The sequence below is a fragment of the Bubalus kerabau genome, chromosome 4, assembly GCF_029407905.1.
Source record: "Bubalus kerabau isolate K-KA32 ecotype Philippines breed swamp buffalo chromosome 4, PCC_UOA_SB_1v2, whole genome shotgun sequence".
In the NCBI taxonomy this organism is placed as follows: domain Eukaryota; kingdom Metazoa; phylum Chordata; class Mammalia; order Artiodactyla; family Bovidae; genus Bubalus; species Bubalus kerabau.
This window is the reverse complement of record NC_073627.1, coordinates 18,024,159-18,048,309: the sequence shown is the minus strand read 5'-3', so window position 1 is coordinate 18,048,309 and position 24,151 is coordinate 18,024,159. Positions and strand designations below refer to the sequence as shown.

General features: G+C 40.6%; 1 protein-coding gene across 4 annotated transcripts in view; it reads right to left on the bottom strand.

Moving 5' to 3' along the window:
- The window catches only part of KANSL1 (KAT8 regulatory NSL complex subunit 1), a 172,411-nt gene that overhangs the window by 143,453 nt on the left and 4,807 nt on the right, over positions 1 to 24,151 (bottom strand). Inside the window, exon 1 of one of the 4 annotated variants that reach the window (XM_055575606.1) lies at positions 2,635 to 2,929. The exons of 2 other annotated variants lie outside the window; for them this stretch is intronic. The gene's annotated coding sequence lies outside the window, so the exon portion shown is untranslated. Of the gene's footprint in view, positions 1 to 1,709; positions 2,269 to 2,634; positions 2,930 to 24,151 lie in introns of those variants that run through there. One more of the 4 variants, XM_055575605.1, reaches the window with a different exon arrangement.

Sequence of the window (24,151 nt, the reverse complement as noted above, 5' to 3'; positions counted from 1 at the left end):
ACTAGGAAAACTGACAGGAAGAAACAGGTAATAGAACATTCTTCTAAATCTATAGATTAACACTAAAAATACTCGGGATCAAAACCGCAACAGAAACGTAATGAAATATCTTTAGTTAGAAAACAAATTATTACTCAAAAGTGTTCACTATTGTTATAAGAAAAGAAAAATAGCTTTAAATGACACGCCTGTAGACAACTGAAAATTTCTAAATTGGTCAGACAGTACACTAGAAAAGGAACCAAGTATAGCCTATAGAAGGGGGGAGGGGAAACACACCCACTTAAACCCTTGTAAATAGTGGTTACTTTAAACGACCCAAAAGCAGGGATAATACTACAGGCTATTCTGAGCGATGGAAAACATATTCCAATGTTCTACTTTTCATACTTGAAAGTGCTTTAGGAAAGAAAAGAAGTTCAGTAACAATGTATAACTATATCATGATTATGCAAGGCAAAGATTATGTAATTTTATCGTTTATTTTAAATGTTATCCAACTGTAAAACTAAAAAAACTAAAATGTTTTGATCTTTCTAATGGGGAGGGAGCAAGTTCTTCTGGGCTACAATTTAAAAATATAAACACAGACCCCAAAACAAACAAAAAAACACAATGATTGCTAGCCACGTGACAAAGGAGATGGCAACACCAGGATTGTGAATGGAGGTGAGGAAGGCGAGGCAGGACTAGGAAGGTTTCTCGGAACTTTGAGGACCTCAGGATTTGAGTCTCCCGACCCTTAAGGTAACCAAACGCTAGCCCGACTAGTTGTATTGTTAACGCTCTCAAGTAGTTTATTAATAGGTCACGAAAACTGCTCCAGTGACCTCCAGAATAAAGGGGGGGGGGGGGACCGAGGAGGAGGAAAGAGAGCAATTTAAAGTGGCGCCATCATGTCACCCCTTCTCCCCTGAGGCAATCAATAAGCAATAGTTAAGTAACGTGTTTCTCCTAAAAACCACACGGGGATCCCGACAATGGAAAACAATAGAATTTTTAAGTAAAACATGCGGGTAGGGCTGGTTATCCTATGGAAAACAATCAAATTATTTGCTGAGAATCAAAAGACCGTCAGCCGGAAAACAGGCCCCCCAAACTCACTTAAAAGCAAATAACTGTCTCTTCCTCTTTAGTTAAAAAAAAAAAAAAAAAAACACGTCCGCCTGAAGGAGTCTAGATCGGAAAACGTAAGTGACCTCAATTTACAGGCAACAAAAACAATAAATAAATGAAACAAATAACCATTTCACTAAACAATCAGAGTTGTGATACACACCGTGAAACGCGCAAGATGTGTGTTTCGAGCAGAGAAAGGCCTTTTGCAGTCAAGAGAAGTTCAAGGCGAGAGCGAGAGTTTGTTTGGGTTTTTTGGTTTGTTTTTTTTTTTTTTTTAACCGGAATAAATCGTGCTCTTAAGGCCGCATTTTTAAATAGAACGCCAAAGGAAAAGCTGGCGAACGAGGCGGCAGCTGGTGGGGAAGGGCCCCCGCACACCCCCGCCCTTGGGGCGACTCCCAGCCCCGGACCCGCAGCGGGGAAGCCCGGAGAGGCCATTTAAAGTTCCGGGGATTTTTTCCTGCCCTGCCCTGCCTTTCCAGTTACAACTAACAAAGAGAGGGAGAAATGGGAGCCACAGGGAGAGCGAGGAGAAGGAGAAAGGGCAGCGGGAGGAGGAGGAGGAGAGGAGCAGCAGCACCAGCACCTACCACGTGATGGAAGAGCGTTGCCCGGGCGGATTCAGCCCCACAAAATGGGCGCAGTTTGCAAACAGCCCCCGGCCTGGGCGCCGAGGGCCGGCGGCGGGCGGGGGCGCGCGGCGGCGGCTCCGGCCCGGGCCCGCCGCTCTCCTCCCCCCCGGCGCCCGGAGCCGCCCTGACTTTCCGGGCGGGGGGGCGAGGCGGAGGGGGAGGGGAAGGCGGCGGCGGGGAGCGGCCGCTTTTTCTTCTCTTTCGGGCCCTTTCTCCGGCCTTCCTCGGCTCCGGCGGGGCCTGGGCACGGCCGGGGACCACAGCCCGGCCGGGAGGACTAGCGGGCGGGGGCAAAGGGTGAAGCCGCCCCCCCGCCCCGCACAAACAAGCGCCGCCGTCTGCAGCCCGAACCCGCACCCCGGCCGCCGCCCCCGGACGCCTCTTCCCGGCCGGGGAGCGCGGTCCGGCCGCCCCCCGCACCGCCGCGGCGAGACGAGTCGGCTTCGCTACGGTGCTCGGTTCTCCCGCCGGCTCGGCGAACGGTGGCGGCGGTGGCGGCGGCACTGGGAAAATGGCGGCCGAGCTTCTTTTCCCTCCCCCCCTTTAATCTGAAGCGGAGGGAGAATGGAGCGAGCGAGCGGGCGAGCGCCGGGGACACGGGGAGGAGGGACAGCAGCGCCTCCGCCGGCTGCGGCTGCGGCGGCGAAGGCCCGCTCCGCCCCGGCGCGCCGCCAGGGGGCGCCCGCCGCGCCGCCCCCGCGAGCCGCCAGGAGGCGCGGCCGCCACCGCCTCAGTCATGGCTCCTCGCCGCGGCCGCTGTTTCTGCGCCTCCAGCTGCGGAGGCCGCGGCGCCGGGACCCCGCCGCTCCCAGACATGCGGCTGCGGCACGCGGCACTGCGGCAGGCGGGAGCGGGCCTTCGCTCTGGCCGGGATGAGGCTAACCTGAGGCACTGACGCCGTCACATTCCCTCCGCGCTGGGGCTGGCGGGGCCGCGCGCCGGCTGAGGGGCAAGGAAGGCTGACGCGACAGAGCAAGAGGACGTGAGCCAAGAACTCTTTGTACTGGGTAGTAAATAGGCTTATGTCTTGGGCACCACACTATTCCAGGGCTAAACGTTTGCTAAGTCCGGTGGGGAGCTCCCTGACTGGTGAAGCGCTTCCCGCCGCCCTTTGTCCTAGCAGCCTGCCTCCCTACACTGCAGCACGCCTGGGCACTAGCCCCGGCGCCGCGATCCGCAGCCGGCGGGGTTAAAAAAAAAAAAAAAAAAAAAAAGCGCACGTTCTCATGGCGCAGGCGCGAGCCGGAGCCCGCGCCGGACCAGCCCGGGAAGGGCCAGCCCGGAGCGAGAAGGGGAAGTGATGGCCCACCAGCGCCGCGCCCGCTGGGAACTGTAGTTTTCGCTAAGAAGCACGCGTCTGGTTTTGGGTGTCACGGCTTGGCAGATCTGCCAAAGCAGGCAAATGGCATTACACAATGAGTATTTATGCTTCCTGTCTCCACCAAAAGGAAGTTCAGTGCTATGCTAAAAGTTTAACAAAGAACTCCATAGAGAAACCCAAATCTCAGAACAAAAAGCAAACTTCCACTTGGTTTAAAGTGGTGGCACTTTATAATTTCTCATGACCAGTTTATCAGTACGGTATTTTAGTCCTTTTCCAAAATAGGGCCTTAAAATAACGGAACTTTTTCTAGATTAAAAAAAATGTAGCAATACAATGCAAAGTGTCGCATTTACACAAACTATAAGCCACTACCCTTTAAAGAAAAAGTTGCCAAAAGATGAATCCAGTACTTAGAGACTTAAAGAAACTCTGGTATTCATCAAATATTACTTTAAATGACAGAACAACAACAACAAAAATGTTTCCAACAATTAAATCGTCAAATGCAGCAGATGAGAAAGGTGTGCTCTACTACCAAAAAGGAAGATGAGAAATGCTCAGTACTGTTTTGTGGCTTACCAGAACCAATATCCGGTGGTATGTCACTTCTGTTAGTCAGAAAACAACCTGATAGTTTATCTTCCCACAAAGTTACACTCCAACACCAGCTCCTACAGCATCTACACCTAAATTTCCTTGAGTTCCCATTTGTACCCTTAAAACCACACTCTCAATCATAGTCATGGTTCTTACATACCAAAAGACAGTTGCAGGGTCAAATTACACAAAGAATTTTTTTTAATGTATACATATCTGTATATACCTCCGAAAGAGATCCTAGTCTTGACTTTTTAATTTACAATCCTGGGAGGTGGAGAGGTGGGTTAATTTTTAAAACAATGTATACACACATATCTCTGCATACATAGTAATTCCACAAAATACAGCAAAAGGTGTTAAACACAATTCTAAAACCAATAGATGGCGAACTAGAGCCCTGAGGATTCTGAAATCTAAATGAGCAGAATGAAAAATACCAAATAAGGCATAGCCCTCTGCAGTGTATACTTAAATATTATTTTAAAAGATACCCACCACAATATCATTTTACTGTTGCTTCGATTCTAAAAACTCAAGTATCAGATTTAATTAGGCCTCCAAATAACCAAGCTTATAAAATACATTCTTTTCGATGATTAACAAAAAAGTGGAAATGCTAATTTTTAAACATGTATTTTGGGTAAAAATAAATTCCCACTTTCCCCTTCTCTCATTGCTTAGCCCAAGAATAAGCCTGTTTAAGTGTTTATGACACTTAAAGTCAGTCAGTTTGTCTTACATTTTCTCAAATCAGATGTCTTTCTGCTCAGACACCAATTTTTACAAATAGGGAAATTCAAAGGTGAGCCACTACAGACAGAAAAATCTTAGATAAATATATATTTTTTAAAATTTCCCCCCAAAACACAGTGGATGTTAATTAAGACTGATTAAACACACACACATATACTACTCATTTTTCAAATCATTCTTGAAATACTCATTGTGGTTGGCTCTCCTCCAATATCCACTCTATCTCAGTGAAATTAGTTTTAACCCATTCTCTTTACCAGAGATTGGTTGGCAATGGGCAAGAAATGTAATCCTGGCCAATGGGACACGAGTGGAAGCCCACTGGAATACAGGATTGTGAGAAAAGCTGCTTCCATCCTAAAATGAGAGGAGGAAGAAACAGCCCCACTTCAGGTAATGTTGAACATGACACTTCAAACCACTCCAGTCACTTTACATCAACTCGAAGACGCCACCAACATCAAAGAGCGCAGAATGGAGAGTTGGCTAGAACCCTGGTTCTTGGGGACAGCATTAAATGATTATATTGAACAATCCTGACATTTGCAAGACTACTGGACTTCCAGCTACATGAGACCAATGTAACAACAAACATATTACACCAATTTGCACTAGGTTGCCTATACCTAAAGTCAAAAACATAATTATAACTTTCTCATATTTTAGAGTATTTGTATTATAATGCTTTATTTATATTATATTTTACGTAACTTCCCTCTTATATACAACTCCTTACCCATCCATTCTTTATCTATGTGTTATTTCTGCCGTGTAAAAAAGGACCATCCCTCCTCACCACCAATCCTTGTTCATTCCTCTCCTTCAATCCACCTCTAACTTATCTTCCCTTCAAGAAAACAGTAATAAAGGAATCCCCAGACTTCCCTGGTGGTCCAGTGGTTAAGAATCCACCTGCCAATACAGGGGACACAGGTTCAATCCCTGCTTTGCGGAAATTCCGTATGTCATCAAGCAACTAAGCCCATGCACCACAACTACTGAGCCCAAGTGCCCTAGAGCCTGTGCACCGCAAAAACAGAAGCCACTGCAGCAAGAAGCCCGGGCACCACACTGAAGAGTATCTCCCACGTGCCACAATTAGAGAAAGCCACGCAAAGCAACCGAGACCCGGCACAGCCAAAATTAAAATCAATTGTTTTAAAATTCAGTATTTCAAATGGCAAACTAATCTCAAAGGACAAGGGGTTATTTTTTGTACTTAATAAAAAAAAATAAAAAAGCAATTATTAAAACAATTCAGGAGAAAGTCCTAAAGCCTAAACCATCTAGTTTCAAAAGAACAGGGAACCCCCCCCTCCATTTCTGTTATTTGCCATTGCATCCCAGGAACTTAGTCCAGATATCAAAGAAATGAACATATCAAACTATTTAAAATATTAAAATTATATCATGAAAGAAACATCTTTAAACTGAAATTAGTGCATGCTCTCATGTTAATATTCAGCAAGCTAAATATTAAGTAGAAAGCCAAGATAAACTGAACCAAAACTGGGAAATTTAAAGAATTTTGGATATCAAAAGGAATTTGGAAGGCCATCTAGTTCAACCTCCAGATTTTATTATCAGAAAGCCAAGAAAAAATAGCAAAGAGACTGCCCAAAGCCAAAGCTGGAACACAGATTGGAATCCGTGCGTCAGTCTCCAATTCTCCCTTTCCCCACCACATCACCTGCATTCCAGAATTATAGCTTCCCACCGGAAACATGCTACTCACCAACTGGCGAATAAGAAGTGCAAACATGATGCAGGTAAGCCTGAACAATACTGCCAGTTCAGTTTGACAAGTATCAAGATTTGGCCAAAGGTAAGTAAGAGAAAATCCTCACATTAATTACAATGACTATAGACCTCAAAGATTGTTTTCATTAAATGAAGGTCTCAGATAATCCAGAATATCATATACTCTTATGTACTCAGCCCAATAGGAACAAATTTGCAGTAAGATTAAGCAACTTAAGGCATTTGAAAAACCTGTCAGTGACAAAGTATTATAAGAATGCATGCTATTCCTTACTTTCAATCCCATCTAAAAACAAGATAATTTTCTTCCTCATACTAAAGATATAGACTCTGGAATTTACACAAAGATATTATCTTACCATCTCACCACAGAAGTGATCCAATAACTCATTGAGAACAAATACTAATCATAGGCAGCCTCATTATTTAACCATTAGTAATGAGAACAGTGGCTTCCCTGGTGGCTCAGACAGTAAAGAGTCTGCCTTAGTGTGGGAGAGGCAGGTTTGATCCCTCGGTCGAAGCAGGGAACATCCCCTGGAGAAGGAAATGGCAATCCACTCCAGTATTCTTGCCTGGAAAATTCCATGGATGGAGGAGCCCACCAGGCTACAGTCCATGGAGTTGGGAACAGTCCATGGAATGAGAACAGTAACTAAAGTTACAGGTTAACCCTGAACACACTCCTAAATCAGGAAATAATTCATTGGGGGATATTGAGGAAGACAGTACTAAAATGCAAATGTATGCAACTGTATCACTTAAAGAAACAAGTCATGTTCTCCCAAGGCCATCAGCTATGTTAAGACTTAACAAAAGATGGATGGTTTTCTCCTCTGCAGTACCAGATTTCAATGTGGCTACACAAACACTTATTTCTAATACATGCAGTCTAACCAGAACTTGACAAGAATATTTTAATAAAGTTTCTCAAGGAGTTAAACAAAACAAATTACTGATTAAATAAACTGATTAGTTAGGTAAATTATACTTAATTCTAATTATTTGAACTTCAGCAGAGAACATTCTTAAATTCTCAAAGAATTAACCAAAGAAGTTTGTTGACCAAACATAACATAATATATATTTTAATATACTAATTTTGCACATAAGCCAACATCAAATGTAGCAATTTGCCTAGAACCTAACACACTGTATCACATAATAAATGTCAGAATGTGCCCCAAAGTTACCAAGAGATTGCCTGGCTTCTTTTCCAAATGATTCATAAAGGTAAACATGCAGAACTTCAAGGCAGCTGTGAGCAGCCAAGTTGTGGAGGGCCTGATTACAAAGTCAGAAGGAGAAAAAAATATTCAAAGAGAAAAGGGGGCAACGTGTACAAGGCAAAAGACATTTTAAAAAAAAGTTTTTTTAAGTGAGTTGCTGAGTCTAAAGTTAGATGCAACTTCTGGAGTCCTGCTCTGCTGGCACAGCAAACCTAGGGATTACAGAAACAGCACACCACACCTGTTCCCTCCAATAGAGAGGCACACCATTCTTGGAAAGAAACATTACTTTTTAATTCACTGATTCCTGGATGCCTGAACTGGGTTCTCAGGGACAGTGCGGAGCCTACAGCTATGGACTAGGAAGTAACTGAAGCCACTCAATAGGCAGGAGACATATTGCTGGAGTGGTGATTTAATCAAAGACTGTGGTAAAATCAGATATACTCTTGTTAAAATAAACACAATTATATTTATAGAGTGAAATTCTAATTTTTTCAAGACAGAGAATGAGTCCTTCAGAGAGATGCCCTTTTTGTGACAAGCTGCTCTGGACAACCCCAGACCTTGAGAGTATTTTAGAAGCACTGCTTTAGATCATTTATAGATAAATATGAATACCTGAATACAGTCCCCTTATACAGATGATGAAACCTGAAAACATCTAATGTAAAAACTGTTGTGGGTACAAAATTATAAATGAGACCATAAACTACTGAGAAAACATGACAGGAATTCAGGAAATGCTAAAGTCCCGGTTTTATCTCTGTCACTCATTTACTAAGAAATCATATATACTTTTCTTAACAGCAAACTTTTTCATTTCTGAATCAGACAAAAAGAACATAATATTCAGTATTTTCAGCCATATTCCAAATTAATTCTCACAATCAAATTTAGACACATTTATCTAACAAAATTTGTCTCAAACGATCTAGCTCTTAACTTGAACCAGTAGAACAAAAAAAATAAAATAATCAACCTATATCTTTTGTGGTATAAAGAAGAAAATTCAGGACTTCCCTGGTGGCCCAGTGGATAAGACTTCGTGTTCCCAATGCAGGAGGCCTGGGTTCCATCCCTGGTCATGGTACTAGATTCCATATGTCGCGACTAAAGATCAATGACCTGGCTCACTGCACTAAAACCCAGTGCAGCCAAATAAATAATTTTTTTTTTAAAGAAGAAAAAAAATACTTCTGTGTAGAGGAGGGAAAACTCACACGCCCTAGAATCTCCATGGCAACAATATCAAAATGTAATCTTGCTGGTAACATTTAGGCTAGGGCATTCAATTTTTATAACATGACAACAGTAACAGTTGTATTCCTGCCCTGAATAACTTTGATTTTCAATAAAACTAGATATCCCCTTCAAGTCTTATTACTAATTACCAATCATTCATAAACATTTACTGAGTGTCTACTGGATGCTAAACACTGTAATACCTCTGGAAAAAAATACTAAGTCACCATCATAAGCTATGTGCTGGCAAAAAAAAAAAAACAACCCTTCTATTCATTGATATTTTAAATAGTTAATTCAAAGCAAAGAAGTAGTAAGAGATCAACAAAATTTTAGTGCTTTATGCTTTCCATTCAACTCTCTTCTGGCCCTTTTGGGAAGCTTGTATAGACTCCTCCAGGAATGCTAAAATTAGGTGTTATTTATGGCATAACTAGAATGAGGTAACAAAACAAGTACTCCAAAACAAAACTAAAAGAAGAGGTTAAGGGAACCAAGTAGGAGACAAAGATTTAAAGTGACAGACTTACAATCTCTATCCCAAATGTCTCAAGACAGGGAAAAAGGTCAAGAAAAATGAAAATTTGTGATCTAGTCCAATTACACTTAATTGTCCATCTCCCTTTCATTCTCAAATGTTTGCTACTGCCCTATGGGAAGGCTTCTACATTCCTTGTAATTGCCACAAATTCAATAACTCATCATTTCTTAAACATTAGTCAGTATTATTATCTTCATTTAGTAATGAGGGAATTAGAATTTACTGTTGCTAAATGAATGTGCAAAATTAAGCCAAAACTGGACTTGTCTGATGGTCCAGTGGTTAAAAATTCACCTGCCAATGCAGAAGACACAGGTTTGATCCCTGGTCCAGGAAGGCTCCACATGCTGTGAAGCAACTAAGCCCATGAGCCACACTACTGAAGCCCTTGCTTCCCAGCGCTCATGTTCCACAAGAGAAGCCACTCTCAATGAGAAGCCAGAGCATAGCACCTAGAGAGTTGTTAAGACTAGAGAAAGTCCTCTCACAGCAACAAAGACCCAAGTGAAAGTTAAAGTTGCTCAGTCGTGTTCAACTCTTTGCGACCCCATGGCCTATATATTCCACGGAATTTTCCAGGCCAGAATACTGGAGTGGGTAGCCTTTCCCTTCTCCAGGGGATCATTCCAACCCAGGGATCAAACCCAGGTCTCCCACACTACAGGAGGATTCTTTACCAGCAGAACCACAAGGGAAGCCCAAGAATACTGGAATGGGTAGCCTAACCCTTCCCCAGGGGATCTTCCTGACCCAGGAATCGAACCGGGGTCTCCTGCATTGCAAGTGGATTCTTTACCAATTAAGCTACCAGGGACGCCCTAACAGAGACCCAGCACAGTCAAAATTTTTAAAATAAAATTTTTTTAATTAAGGCAAAATTATTTCAAGATAAAGTCAAAACACATCGCAACTAGTTTAATATGGCAGTTATTACCCTGACACCAAAACCAGACAAAGATATCATAAAAAAAAAAAAACTACAGACCAATATCGTTTATGGACATAGATGTAAAACTCAACAAAACACTAGCAAATGAATCCAGCAACATATAAAAAGTACTGTACACCTTTGCTGCTGCTGCTGCTAAGTCGCTTCAGTTGTGTCCAACTCTGTGCGACCCCATAGACGGCAGCCCATCAGGCTCCCCCGTCCCTGGGATTCTCCAGGCAAGAACACTGGAGTGGGTTGCCATTTCCTTCTCCAATGCATGAAAGGGAAAAGTCAAAGTGAAGTCGCTCAGTCGTGCCCGACTCCTAGTGACCCCATGGACTGCAGCCCACCAGGAGCCTCTCTGTCCATGGGATTTTCCAGGCAAGAGTACTGGAGTGGGGTGCCTTTGCTAAGTGTGATTAATTCTAGGAATTCAAGATTGGTTTACTATCTGAAAGTCAATTAATATACTACAATATCCAACACTCTTTCATGATAAAAACACACAGGAATTGAAGGAAACTTTCTTAACCTGAAAAAGTTATCTATGAAAAACCCACAGCCAACATCATATTTAATGGAGAAAGACTGAATATTTTCTCCCTAAAGTCAGGAACAAAACAATGAATATCCGTTCTCACCACTTCTATTCAATATTATACTAGAAATTCTAGCCAGGGCAATTAGGCAAGAAAAAGAAATTAAAAACTTTCAGGTTTCAAAGAAAGAAGTAAAATATTTCTATGTGTATATGACATAATCTTGTTTTTTAAAAACCCCACAAATAAACTATTAGAGCTAAAAAACATACCCATCAATGTTAAAGAATTCAAGATCACTATACAAATAAATATGAATTGTATGTTGATACAATGGCAACAATCTGAAATGAAATTAAGAAAACTCCATATACAATAGCATCAAAAAATATTTAGAAATAAATTTAACAGAAAAAGTATAAAACTTAAAATCTGAAAACTATAAAAATTGTCTCAAAAAGTTAAGGAAGTACTAATTAAATGGAAAGACATCCCATGTTCAGGGACCAGAAGATGTACCCTTGTTAAGATGGCAGTACTCCCTAAATTGATCTACAAATGCAATTCAATTCCAGAATATCTAGAACAATCTTGAAAAGGAAGAATAAAGTTGAAAGACTCACACTTCCTGATTTCAAAACCTAATTCAAAGCTATAGAAATCAAATCAGTGTGGTACTGGCATAAGAACAGACATATAAATTAATGGAATATAAACCAGAAATAAACCCTCACACTTATAGTCAACTGAGTTTTGACATAGGTGACAGAACACTTCAGTGAGAGACAGGGGAGGTAGAAGTTGAGGTTGGATAGTCTTCTTAACAAAAGGTCCTGGGGCAACTGGATATTCACATGCAGAAGTTGGATCCTTATTTCACACAATATACAAAAATTAACTCAAAATGAATCACAGACTTAAATGTAAGAGTTAAAACCATAAAATTCCTAGAAAAAAGAAAAAGTGAATTTTCATTATCTTGTGTTACACAATGATTTTTAGACATGGCACCAAAAGCACAAATGACAATAAAAAATAGATGGACTGAACTTCCTCAAAATTGTAACATTTTGTGCATTAAAGGATCCCACCAAGAAAGTGGAAACAACCCATAAATTAAAGAAAATATTTAAAATTCATTTGTGACAAGGAACTTGTATCCAGAATATATAAAGAACTCCTAGAATTCAACAATAAAAGACAATCCAGTTTAAAAATGGCAAAAACTATAATAGAAACAGACATTTCTCCAAAGATACACAAATGGCTAATAAGCATATGAAAAGACCTTATCATCATTTGCTATCAAAACCATGATGAGATACCACTTCACACCCACTAGCATGACTATAATCAAAACGATAGAACCCTCACACACTGCTGGTGGAAATGTAAAACGGTATAGCTGCTTTGGAAAAGAGTTTGGCTCCTCAAAAAGTAAGAGTGAGTGAGTGAGTGAAGTCGCTCAGTCGTGTCCAACTCTTTGCGACCCCGTCGACTGTAGCCCCCCAGGCTCCTCCGTCCATGGGATTCTCCAGGCAAGAATACTGGAGTGGGTTGCCATTTCCTTAAAGTTACCATATAACCTAGCAATTCTACTCCTAGGTATATTTCCAAGAGAACTGAAAAGAAGTGTCTAAACAAAAACTTGTACAAGAGGACCTCCTTGGTGGTCCAGTGGTTAAGAATCCACTTGCCAGTTCAGGAGATGTGGGTTCAATCCCTGGTCTAGGAAGATCCCACATACTGTGGAGCAATTAAGCTGGTTGCTCCACATGCCACAGGGCAACCAGGTTCTGTGTACGACAACTGTTGAGCCTGCTCGCCACAACTACTGAAGCCTGCACACTCTAGAGCCCACAAGCCCAAACCACTGAAGCCCTCAAGCCCTAGGGCCAGTGCTCTGCAAAAAGAGAAGCCATCACAATGAGAAGCCCACGTACTACCACTGGAGAACAGCCCCTGCTCACTGCAACTAGAGAGCAGCCACAGAGACACAGCAACAAAGCAACAGGGCGCACACAGCAACAAAGACCAGCCAAAAAGAAACAAAAATTTTTAAACTTGTACAAGAATGGCTACAGCAGCATTATTCATAATAGCCTATTATTAAGATGTAAACAATTGAAACGTCTATCACCTAATCACTGCATAAGCAAAATGGGGTATTATCCATATAATGGAATATTATTCAGCCATAAAAGGAATGAAGCGCTGATAGATAAACACAAACGAACCTTGAAAACCTGCTAAGTGAAAGACGCTAGTCACAAAAGAGCCCGTACTGTTTGATTCCATTTGTATGATATGTCCAGACAGGCAAATCATAGAGGCAGAAAGCAGATTAGTGGCTGCCAGGGGCTAAGGGACAAAAGGAAACAGAGACTACTGAGAGGCACAGGGTTTCTTTTAGGGGTGTTCTAAAATTAGTTTGTGGTGATGGATGCACAACTCTGTGAGCACACTAAAAAAATTATATATTTTTAAACAGGTACATTTTATGATATGTGAAATGAATAATCAGTAAAGCTGTTTTAAAAAAAAAAGATTAAGCCAAAATAACAATTTCTAAACAGTTCTGATGTGCACATACACACACAAATTATATATATATATATACACATATGTTAAACTACTTGTAAAAACATCAGGAGAAGATGACAAGCCATAATTTTGCCATTTATTTCCCCCTGAGAGATTACCTCAGAGGACTAATATGCCTTCATGTTAGATCTGCAGCCTTATTGCCAACAGTATATATAAGCAAAAGTTAGGTTCTCATCAAATTCCAGTTATTCTAAAATATTCTATGTAAGAGTGAAATGAGGAAGATACAACAGGTCATAGATAAAAATCAGTCATCTATAGGAATGATACAAACTAGGACATCAGTATGTCAATGAAGAGTTTAAGAATACAAAATCCTATTCCTGGAAGGGTTATCTTCAGGGAGATAGGATTGGAATGTACTATTATTTCAAAAGCTTAAACAAAAGTAGCAGTATTATACTCTGCTCAAAGAATATTATAACAGATGGTTGGCAAGGCTTCTGTAAAAAGGTAGTTCAAAGAGAAAAATCTTGGCGTTGTCATTCCCAGTTCTACCCAGAGTATAAAGTAAAACACCCTGGTCCACAAATACAGGATCTGAGAGGAAGCGTATGTGCTGAACAGGAAAAAAGATGCTGATCAGGCTACGCATTCCAAGCCAGATTGATCATTTTATTTTTGCCCCTATAAATCAATTTTTTTGTTTGTATATGGTCCAATATATTACAGATGTGATTAGAGGAGTCTATCCCCTCGCAATCAACAGACTTGTATAATTAATGCTAGACTGGGATTCAACTTCTAGTTCTAACACCACATAGCTAAGTAACTTTGGACAAGTGACTTCCCTGCTCTCAGTTGCCTCATGTAGAAATCAAGAGAGGGGCTTCTCTGGTGGCTCAATGGTTAAGAATCCACTGCCAATGCAGGAGATGTGGGGGTGATCCCTGATCCAGGAAGATCCCACATGCTGTGGAGTAACTAAGCTTGTGTGCCACAACTGTTGAGTCTGTGCTCTAGAGCCTGGAGCATGACCACTGAGTCCACATGCCCCAACTACTGAAGCCTGTGCACTCTGGAGCCTGTCCTCCCCAACAAAAGAAGCCACGGCAATGAGAGGACTAAGCACCGCAACCAGAGTAGCCCGTGCTCTCCGCAACTAGAGAAAACCCATGCACAGCAACAAAGACCAAGTGCAGCCAAAAATAAATAAATGCATAAAGCAAATATTTAACACAAAGCATAGAGATGGACTGTAAAAATACTTGACTGTAAGAAAGCGAAGCAGTCAGATGCTCAACCAAAATGCTTAAATCCTTAAGTAGCATGGGGGGGAAAAGGGGAGGGAGGTGGGGAGAGAAGAGGAGAATAACTCTGCTCAAAACAGACAACAAAAAAATGAGGAAAAGCAACAAAATATCATAAACTGTATCTAATCAGGAGCACTAAGGCCTATGTAGGCAAAACTAAAATCTTGCAAGAAAATGCAAAGCCACAGAGCAGTGGTTTAAATATATAAAAAGCCAGATGCTGAATAAAGACTGATGGAGCACTTGATAAACGGTATAAACAGTGACAACAGCAAGACAGCTGACAGACCTAACTGTAATTAGTTTCAATACCTACTGAGGAAGAGATGAGGAAGAAATCTATTTCTAAATTACTCTTTAAAGTCCAAAAATCACTGAGAATGAATCAAATTCGTCATTAAACGAACAAGATGCTTCCAAACTAATATATCAGATGTTAGGTAGTCATGGAACCCCAAAGTATTCTCCACATTTTAGAAGTATTCTCTGAGGACTTCCCTGGAGGTTTAACAATTAAGACTGCCTTGCAGGACTTCCCTAGTGGTACAGTGAATTAGAATCTGCTTGTCAATGCAGGGGACATGGGTTTGATCCCTGGTCCGGGAAGATTACACATGCCTGGGAGCAACTAAGCCGGTACACCACATCTGTGGAGCCTGAGTACTGCAACTACTGAAGCCCAAGCACTCTAGAGCCTGTGTTCTGCAACAAGAGAAGCCACTGCCAGGAGAAGCTGCAACAAAGAGCAGCCCCTACCTGCCACAACTAGAGAAAGCCCACATGCACAACAGAAAGCCAGCACAACCAAAAATAAATTTAAAAACAATAAGAAAAGAATCCACCTTGCAATGAAGGGGATGTGGGTTCAATCCCTGGTTGGGGAACTAAGATCCCACACGCTATGGGGCAACTAAGCCTGCACGCCACAACAACTGAGCCCGAGCTCCACAGTTAGAAAAGCCAAATAAAGAAAGTATGTATAGATACACAGATATAGACAGATATAACTCCCATCTACTCAAGAGAAGGGCTCTTGCTGTAAGCTTCAATTCGGTCAAACTGGCAAATCTCTATTAGAGGATGAGATCAGAAGACATATCAGCATAAATAACCTTCCAAGGAAAAGACAAACATGGCTTCTGAAAGATGAAATCACACCACACCAGTCAATCCAAATTCTCTGAGGAGAAAGTACTGAATATAATTTATTTAGGCTTTTACAAGTCTTGGTAAGATTCTAAATAAAAAGCTGTTTTTAAAAAGCCTGAGTGACCACACAGTCGAGAATATTTACCATAGAAGGGGTGTGATTTATGAGACAGACACACCACCTACTGCGCTAAGGAGGCACGTCTAGATTAAGTGAGACACAGAAATTACGGGTGGACCGATGCTGAGGCACTTCCCCATATGAAGTGCAAGCACTGATCTTAGGTAATGTTTTCAAAAGGCTATATTTAACATTTTCATAAATTATATGAAAGACACACAGAGAATTTCCCATTTTGCAGATGGAGTGATGAGCTTCCTGAAAGTGAAATACTACAATAAATTGGAAAAATAAAGGAACTGAGAGGTGGAAAGGATTTGTGTTATCAAATGAGAAACATTTGCAAAAACAAAGATTTATTTTTAGTTGAGAGAATACTCTGCAAGCATGAAAGCTGTCTAAATATCTATCTGCAGGGCTTTCTAGCAGAAGAGAAACTAGAGGTGCTCCAGGCAGTTCCTGTGTAGACAAAATTAGGCCCAGAGTGGAAACTGCAGAGGGACACATTTCAGCTAACATAATGACAAGCTTTCTAAGCTCCAGACCAGAACTAACTGAAAGGGTGATTCTTACTCTGAATTACCTCTAAGAGCCCTCTGAGATACAAGTGGCTAAAATACTACAGGCAGGAAAATGGCAGCTATTAACAGTGCAGCATGAAAAAGTGAAAAGTAAAGCATTTACAGGAAAAAAAATCTAAGTTGTACCTAAAGAATGCATGGCTTCCAGTCAAAAAGGAAATCTTTGAAAAAATTACAGAATGTTGCCTAAAGACAATGGGATTTCTGCATGCAAAGAGGGGTGGGACTGCAAATTCTACAGGCAACAAGGAAAAGACTGTGAATACAACATATTTTCCTATCCTAATAAATCATAATTAAGCTATATCTGAAATGCAATTCTGATTGGTTACCATAAATCTAGAAAAACAAAGCAATGCTGACAAAGATCCAGAGACGTGTATGTAAATGGAATGACTAAGAGACTGAAAGAAATATCACTGCAGATTACATTTTAAAATCAATCATCTTCAGCTGAAAAACATGAAATGAAATCCAAGGGGCACTATGATCAAAAATCAGAAAGTGTACCAATATTAAATACTAATTTATTTACCAAATCTTGGTACCATATATTAGGCTTTTAAACTTGAAAGGTAGATTTTTTTTCCCACAAAAGATGAAAAGAAAATTATGGAATGCTTTATCACCAAGTGGTATTTAGGGATAAGAATACTCAAGAAGATATAAGTTCAGATATATTAAGTCCCTTCTTCTGAGGTCCTACCGGATAGAAATGACATGTGAGGCCTTAAATTTCTGAGGTTAACATTTTCTTTTTATTTTAAACATTTCATTATGATGTTTCAAATGTACACAAAAATAGAGTAGTTTAATGAACTCCATATACCCATCACCCAATGAGGTTAACATCTTCTAAGATAACTGCCTCACCTCAAAACATCCTCTGGTGCCAACTAAGACATGACAATTGGCTGACAGCCCCTAAGAGACTCAGTAAGGCTTGCTGGTATAGTTCTTGTATTCTTTTACCTATATGTGTACAGCTGACCCTTGAACAACACCAGGTTTGAACTGGTCCATTTACACTTGGATTTTTCCCAATCAATACTTACTACACAATGCTCAGCTGAATCCCTGGATGTAGAGCTGCAGATACAGAGGATCTACTCTAAAATTATACGTGTATTTTCTATTGCACGGAGGTCAGCACCCCTAACTCTGCATGGTTCCATGTGTGTAATATATACATATACATTATCTTTTATATATTTAGAATCTGCCTTATATATCTCTATATACTGAATTTTTCATTTATCATATGCTCAATGTTCTTGCCTGGAAAATCCCATGGACAGAGGAGTTTGGCAGGCTACAGTCCATGGGGGTTACAAAAGAGTCGGACACGACTGGGCAAGTGAGCACATACACAACACATAAACATTATAAGATACTGAAAGTTCTTTTAAAATATTGTTTAATGGCTGTATAACAACTCACCCTTAAATATGCCATAATTTACCATTAATCTCACTGCTCATTCAAGTTTATTCCCTATTCTTACTTGTATAAATAATGCTACAATGAATATCTTTGTTCACAAATTTTTCTATCTTTATTTTTCCCCTCTTAAGAGAAACTCCTAGAAGTAGAATTAGCGAATTAAAGGACAGTTTAAGGCTTTTTGATATGTATTGGCAAAATATCTCCCAGAAAACTTGGGCCCAATGCACTTCCATTAGCAGTTTTAGAGACCACCGCCTTACTATTTGATAGGTTAAAAAAAAGTAGTATATTATTTTAATCTGAATTCCCTTGATTATGCATCAGAATAAAAATGTTTCTTATATGCTTCTTGGTCATTTGTATTTCTTCTTTGTGAACTCTAATCATGATCTTTGTCAGAAAGGCTTTTTTACTTTCTTTGGGCCTTAATGAAACTGAAAACCAGCTTAGATGGAGCCACATATCAGTGACTTCAGCTCCCTCTCCTGGCCAAAAAATTACTACCGTGATCCGGTTATTGTTATTCAGTCGCACAGTCATGTTCAACTGCGACCCCATGCAGCATACCATGATCCGGACCTAGATTTAAATACCTGTGTGTATGTGCTCAGTCGCTAAGTCATGTCCAACTGTTCTTCGACCGCATGGACTGTAATCCACCAGGTTCCTCTGTCTATTAAAAGCTTGCCATTTCCTAGGTTGTTGCTACAAACACAATTTATACACGGTAATAAAAGATAAAACATTATGTGTCTAAACCCATACTTAACAGAGATGTGATGGAAAAGGAGAAAGGGAACATCTGATCACTTATATTTAATAATTAACGTCACCAAAAATGTTTAAATTATAATCAGGTCACTGCCAAGTTACTTACTGGATGGAACATTACAAGCCTAAAACTCATTTCTCTATACTTTATTTTCTTTTTAATGGCTGCACTGCGTGGGCACTTAAGGGATCTTCATTCCCTGACCAGGGATTGAACCTGGGGCCATAGCAGTGAAAGCATCAAGTCCTAACCCTGGACTGCCAAAGAAGTCCCTGTAACTTTATTCTAATAATGTAAAACATTCTAGTTGCCAGATGACACTGGGCTGTCAGCACACTGGTTATCTTCCCTTTTTTAAAAGCAAAAATAAGAAAACAAAAACATCTACATGCCCTTCATCATTTAATTAAGGATTAAAACAAACAAACAAAATCCCTCTTTGTAATCCTTATTCCAAAGCTACAAAACTGCTCACACTAAACAGATTGGGTCCTGCAGTTCCAAAGGGTAAGGCCAAGATTCGTGAATGGATGTAGCTAACTCAGCTTCTCCACTGATAACCTCCAAGATGCAATTCACAGGTTGGGCAGTGCAGTGCTCAGACGATGCATTCATTCAACGCACATCTACTAAGTTCCATCACTTTGCCAGCAGTGATGATGACAGACAGGACACAGCCCCTACTCTCAGGGAACTGGAAAACTGGCTGTCTGGAGAAGGCAAAGCCTGGGTACCGTCTATGTCAGTTACTGCTGTTACTACACCTCCCTGTTATTAAAGAATTAAGAAGAGTATGTTTCTAGAACAGGGTAGCACTTTAAAGGGTGGTCATTTTAAACAGTGGCGGCTGTTTGTGTGAAGATTTAGAGGCAAAAGAACAAGGTGTCCAGAAGGAATTGCAAGCAGTTGAGTGCTATTGAGTGCAGAGCTCAGGAAGGAGCAGAGGAGACGACCTGGGCCAAGGGCCTGGGTGCTTGGTTTGAAGTCCACCTCGAAAGCCAAGTAAGCAATGGGGAGGAGACATACAGTTGTATAAGGAGACCATTTAGCTCTGGGGAAAATCCATTTGCAAATCATAGGTATATGGATGTGAGATTCATACAGTGTGAGACATAAACTTTCCTAAGTTTCCCTCAGGAACTACATAGGCTAAGAGGAGAGAAGGCCAAGACAAGGCAAACACTGACTGAAAGAGACAAATGTCTGCACAGAAACTGAGAAGGAACAGCCAGAGGCAACAGCGATGACAGAAAGAGCCAGCATGCAGACCACTTGTACCTCACTGCGTGTCAGGCACTCACCTACATGCTTTTCATGTATTAATTCATTTCCTCTTCACGACAGTCCTGGAAGGTTAAGTGCCATCATTTGTATTATTTTCCCATTTTTCAGATGAGGCAGCTGAGGCACGGAGAGAGGCACAAAGTACGTGCAGAGCTGAAATCTGTCTGAATCTAAAGGACTCACTCCAGAGACCATGCTCTGTATCACGGCTCTACAATGCCTTTCAGAAATGACAAGCAGCAGCAGGAGGACCACCACCACCACAGCCAGGGAGAACAATGGTCCATGGCGTCAAAAACCACAAGGAGGCCTCGGAAAATCAGGACAGAAAGGGATGCCTCCGTAAGGGCAGGTACAGTGGAGCACACCGGAAGAAGCTAGACAAATACTTCACTGGCAATGGGACCAGCAATTGCAGTTTAAGAGTTCTGTGTTTGTAAAAAGTGAGAGACTTGAGTGTGTTTAGAAGCTGATGGACAAGAGCCAACAGGGAATGGGAGGGTAAAAATAGGTTGGGAAAAGGGACAAATGACAGACAGAGGTCTCTATGAGGAGGAAAAAATAGCTCAAGAGACCAGAGAGGTGGCCTAGTATGAGAAGACACAAAGACAGGGATAGTGTGGGCCCAAGAAGGGTCTCTTCCCCAAAGGCTCTGTGGAAAACCGTTTTCTCTGTAAGCAAAGGAGCTGCTTAACTTCTGAAGAACCCTCCACAGTAAGATGCTTTTAGAATTGTAGCATTATATGCTTTGATTCTTTCACTCCTGTTTTCACTCTTATCCAGCTGTCTCATTAAACTATGATCTAGGTGGCAAACAGGTCACAAGATGATTTCGAAGCAAGAGAAAAATCTAGCGAAAACTAAAATCACTAGATTGTTCAGAACCAAAATATAATTCTTTAAAAAGATAGTATTTTTCTATTTCTTCAAGTCAAGTATGTAAGTATATTCTCTGAGCTTCCAGAACTTACGATGGCTACCCTCTTTGTCCTCAATGCCCAGAGCTGCTCTCCTGCTCACGACTTGACTTCTCTCCCCAGCTCTGCCTCAGCATGGTCTGCACTCTCTCTGGTCTAGTCAAACGGCCCTTCCTCCCCCAGTCCCAACAATTACCCAACACTTCCTTTCAGGACAGGTAGATAGGAGAAGGAATTTGGGAACTAGCCTCCGATGACAATTAACAGAGCAATTTCATAGCATGTATTTATCAAAAGCAGTCCCGGACCACTGTAAAAAGCTGAGGAAAGTAATGGACTCTTCCTCCCCATAAAATGCACACAAGCAAAATCACACAATTTGCATTAGATGGTCAAAAAGCTGTCATTTTTCACGTATTTTATCCATAGAATACTTGGCTGGATAAATACTGGAGCAAGATGGCTCACTCTAGACATCATCAAAGGTCTATTCACCTTCCCTGGCAAATAATTTATACAAGTTTAGTTTACTGATATCCTAACCTCCCAGATAAAGAAGGCATTAAAATAGAGGGGAGAGCTGCTGGAGGCTGGAGCAAGGCCAGTAACAGCCGGATACTAAGGTAGGCGATCAAGAAAGTAGATTAATCAGACAAAAGATTATGAAGACTGGCCCAAGAGTATGAAATATATGCACACACTACTCCATGAATAGTTTACCTTACGACCTGCAAAGACACATTCCATCTCAGCACAGTACAGTTAGGATGTACATAGGGAGAATCTTCTGTAATTCTGAATTATTATTTAAAATAAAATTTTGTACAGGGTGCTTTCTTAAGGAGGCAGAAAAGCATGTAGTATCTATTAGAAAATATTTCAAAACTTTCACAGTATTAATATGAGTTTCATGAGACGAAACCATCAAACAAAAGGGTGTAACTGGCCTGCAGAGAAAGATTTTGAAACAAAACAGTAGCCAGACCATCATGTGTCTATACGCTGTTTCAGAAAGGTTGAACTTTACCCTCAAGACAAACAGGAGGGGAATGGAAGCAGAGGGCGGGCCGTATCAACTGAGCCACAGGAGAAACTTCCTCAAGGTCGTGCTCTCTCTGGAATGACCCATACTGTTCACCCCCAAAAGTCAAATGTTGGAGGATAACCATGCCTGTTTCTTCAAATATGGCGTCTGATTGAAGATAAAACATCTCTCTATTCACACAAAGAGGTGTTAATTTGAGACAGGTATCTGGGCCTAATTCTTACGTAGTAAGGAAATCCCAAGGTTTCATCAATTTCCACAAAGGACGAGACATGGAGAGCAGACTGTAATCTTGACCTTAATCTTTCAAATCAGAATTTTACCGACAGCTAAACAAAAAGAATATTACCACCTTCTAAAATGTCAATTTTATATAAATCTAAAGTCTCGGCAACAAAAATCTAGACATTAAAGACAAATAAGATAAACAAAGTCCTACTCTATAGCACAGGCAACTATATATCCAATACCCTGCAGTAAATATTAATTGAAAAAAATCTGAAAGTGATTCAGTTATGTATCACTTTGCTGTACACCAGAAACTAACACAACCTTGTAAATCAACTATACTTCAATAAAAATAAATAAATTTAAAACAAATATATGAGACACCTAAAGAAATAATCTACTTCTTTAAATCATGTGACCAATTTGCACCCAAATTTCATTTCCTATGTATAAGTGTTGGAGGTCTGCTACCTTTGATGAATAACATTAGTCTATGGCGCTGTCAAGGCTAAAGGATACTGTTATGAGTTGAACAGTGTTCCCCAACCCTCAAGAAGATATTTTGGATTCCTAACCCTGCATACCTCAGAATGTGACCATAGTTGGAGAAAGAGTATTTACAGAGATAACAAAGTTAAAATGAGGTGATTAGCATGTGCCCTAATCCAATATGACTGCTGTCCTTTTAAAAAGGAGAATTTTTGAACAAAAGAGATCCATACACAGACAGAACGTTGTGCAAAGACTGGAGTTATATGGCTAAAAGCCAAAGATGTACCAGATGCTAGAGTAAAGGTCTGGAAGACATCCTGCCCAAGGGCCCTCAGATGGAGAATGCCCCTGCCCTCAGGCTTCTAGCCTGCAGAACTGAGAGACAATACATGTCTGTTGTTTAAGCCACTTACTTCATGCCACTTTGTTATGGCAGCCCTAGCAAACAGATGTCATGAAGAAAATTAGCAGCTCATGTTTATTGAGCATATACCAAGTGTTATTCTAAGCACTTCACATCAACAAACTCATTTAGTCGTTACAAAATCCACCCCAGGATCTAGATACTATAATTATACCCTTTTCACAGATGAAGACACCAGGTCTCTATGAGGATAAAAAACTTGCCCAACAGCAGACAGAGCCCCCAGTATGACCACTACCTATAAGGAACTATGATTTATAGTCATTATTTTAATAGCAGCAGCAGTCACTAAGCCAAACACTATGTACTTCACAGATACAATATACACAACAACTGTCTGAAGTCCATGTTCATTTTTGCTTCCAATACAAAGGAGAACCCTGAATCTCCAAGAGATTTTCTTAAAATTTCTTAAAATTGCCCCACATCTCACAACCAAGAATGTGACAGTGAATCTAACTGCCAACTTGAGGAAATAATGAAAATCCTTTTTTACGAACACTTTAAGTGCAAGTGAAAATTTTTAATGTCTGACCTTGCAATTCAATACTAAAATCTAAATCTATAAATTCAAAATCCTTCAAGATCCCAGGAGAAAACAGGCCCTAGATCACAGTATCCCTTGTCTACACATCCCTTCAATTGTTCAAGGGCTGTCTGCTCTCTCATCTGTGATCCCTTGACTTTTCTCTAACTTACAGACACAGGAAAAGAAAAGATGTAAGGACTGAGATACTGCTTTTTAAGTTGTTTTTTTTTTAATTTGTATTTAATTTTTAAATTTTGATACAAACATCAGAAAGTGTGAAGAAATATAATACAGTGAGAAGTCTTCCTCTCACTCTGTCCTCCACCTGCCCAGTTCCTAGACGTAACAGGCAACCAACGTCACCACTTTCTTGTTTACTCTTCTAAAGTGATTTTTAATGCATATACAACAAGCGAATATAAAATTTCTTTTCTCCCTTTTTCAAAAAAAACACACACACACACAAACATATCATACACACTGCTCTGCATCTTGCTTTTATCAACTGTATAACTTGTAGATCTTTACATAGCCTTTTGAATCATTTTAATTGCATCCTTTTGTCTGTCAAGAATACTTTTTCCTCGCATTCATTACAGTTCAGTCTAGTACACAAAGCACCAGCACAC